Source organism: Silene latifolia, chromosome Y (genome assembly GCF_048544455.1).
Source record: "Silene latifolia isolate original U9 population chromosome Y, ASM4854445v1, whole genome shotgun sequence".
Taxonomy (NCBI): Eukaryota; Viridiplantae; Streptophyta; class Magnoliopsida; order Caryophyllales; family Caryophyllaceae; genus Silene; species Silene latifolia.
This window is the reverse complement of record NC_133538.1, coordinates 13,622,744-13,624,952: the sequence shown is the minus strand read 5'-3', so window position 1 is coordinate 13,624,952 and position 2,209 is coordinate 13,622,744. Positions and strand designations below refer to the sequence as shown.

Here is a 2,209-nt window from a genome sequence, read left to right as displayed (position 1 = left end):
GTTCCACTTTGTTTTGACTCGGTTTCGCCTCATCTTTTGCAGCATCATCCTCGACCATAGCAGGCCCCTCCAGGGTGGACCCACTCCTCAACGTGATGGCATTAAGGATCTCCTTTTGGTCGGTTTGAGTCGGTAAGTGTCCCGGAGCTCGAGTGGTATTCTTGCTAGCCAATTGAGCAATTTGGCTCTCTAGCATCTTCATCCCGGCCTCTCTAGCTTGGGACTCCTTCAGCAATAAGTTCTTCAACTCGGTGAACTCGGAATTTTGGGATTGTTCTTCTTCTTTGAGGAACATACGGAGGCTTTTGATATGGCCGCTTATGTGGAGGCACATAGGCTTGCTTCTTCTTTGTTGTGGAGGTTGAGTCGGATTCGGGACATTCGGCTACTCCACCTCAAGTTGGGGTGGACATTCGGCTCATAGTACGTGTTTGTCTGCCTATAATGTTGAAAGCGCGCAAGACTCAAAGGTGACAGAACAATTTTCTAAGACATGCCCCCCTCGGCTCCACATCTTCTACGAGACGAAAGGACAAATGCGAAAAGCATTAACATGGTACATCCCACCTTTAGAAGCTCCTCCCAACTCATATTTGTCAAACCTTGCAGTGAGAGCTTCTAGTGCGACAAAGAACCGAGGAAGATTCAGCAGCTCTCCTTTGATTGCCTCGGAATTCCCATATTGACTTTATGGGTGGCTAAGTCATCAATGATCTTCCACCCCTTAGTCTCGCCCATATTCTCAGCAAACCGGCCATTGGTATGACATCCAAAATAGCCCTCGATCGTCATACTGACCCATTATAGGCGATTGCAAAGACTCCATTTTTCGAACCCATGGTGCGGTATGGTTCGCACTGATTTCTTGAAACGGACCCATGCTTCATGAAAGTTCTCATCAGGACCCTGTTTAAAGCTCGTGATCTGAGCTCTAATGGCATTTGTCTTCGAGGCAGAGAAGTATTTCTTGTAGAATGCCAAGGCCAATGAATACCAGTCGGTGATCCCATGAGCGGCTCGATCCAGATCTCTATACCACTCCCTTGCAGCATCACGAAGGGAGAAAATGAACATGGTCTCCTTGATCTGGTCTTGGGTCACACCGGTCGGCGGGGGTATAGAGCAGCAATAATCAATAAAAATCTCCATATGCTTGGCTGCATCTTCATTTGCAGCTCCCCCAAACTGGTTTCTCTCAACCAGGTTAATATAGGAAGGCTTCGGCTCGAATTTTCTCGCCTCCCCAGGTAGTTCGAATCCTTTGTAGAGATTCGCAGCTGTCGACTCTGAGTGACTAGCAATAGTTGATTCTTCAGCCATGACTGGAATTTCTGGAGAAGTGACTGTCTCAGCTGAAGAAGTAGAGGCAGGAGATGTAGGTAGATCTTCTTCGAACAGAGCGTTCTCGTAGTAACTTGACAGAGTACTCAGCTCTTCCTCTGTCGGTAATACCCTTTGTGATCGTCTCAACTCGCGCAAAGATTTCTCAATCTCAGGATTGAATGGTACTAGTTCACCACCCTGTGACCTGCGCATAAGAAGAAACTACAAAAAGAATATAAGAAAAGTTTAAGGAACGGAAGTCCCTTAAACTAAAGAAAGACTGAATAAAAACAACTAAAAATTAGAACAATTGCCTCCCCGGCAACGGCGCCAAAATTTGTTACCCGTCGTTGTGAGCACCAAAAATAAAATTTATAATCTCCTATTAAAACTAACCTAGGCTAGTGGTAACAGGGTCGAACCACAAGGAGGCGAATGTAATTTCTAATTGTCTAATTTAGTCTAAGGTAACGAAAGTGGGGGTTGATTTGATTTGGTCTATACAAATAACAAATAAAGACAATAAACTAAATAAACAGTTAAAACAGATAAAAGAAGGGGTACTAGGATGGTCGGTTCGTTATAGTTTGGCGGCAAACATACTAAACGAGTCTAAATCAAACACATGAGGCGGGAAATAAAGAGGTCCTCTCGGTCCACTCTTAACAAATAGCATCTTTCGATCTCGCTATAAGTCCCTCATATCACTAATACTAACTTTCGTCCTGAAAAGTGACTAACGGTCTAAACTTTACCTATCTTTCGATCTCACCATAGTTTAGTCATTTTAATCGGTGATCTAACAACTGTCCCTATCTTTCGATCTAGTGGGTTAGTCAAATATTAAGCATTCAACTAGTCGCATGCATTCGATTCGTCAAACACA

At 44.2% G+C, this 2,209-nt stretch overlaps 1 non-coding gene across 1 annotated transcript; it reads left to right on the top strand.

Moving 5' to 3' along the window:
- The first annotated feature begins 832 nt into the window (after nucleotides 1-832).
- On the top strand, nucleotides 833-939 carry LOC141636213 (small nucleolar RNA R71). Its single transcript, XR_012540840.1, has one exon. It is a non-coding gene; the product is annotated as a small nucleolar RNA R71 (small nucleolar RNA).
- Nucleotides 940-2,209: the final 1,270 nt, after the last annotated feature.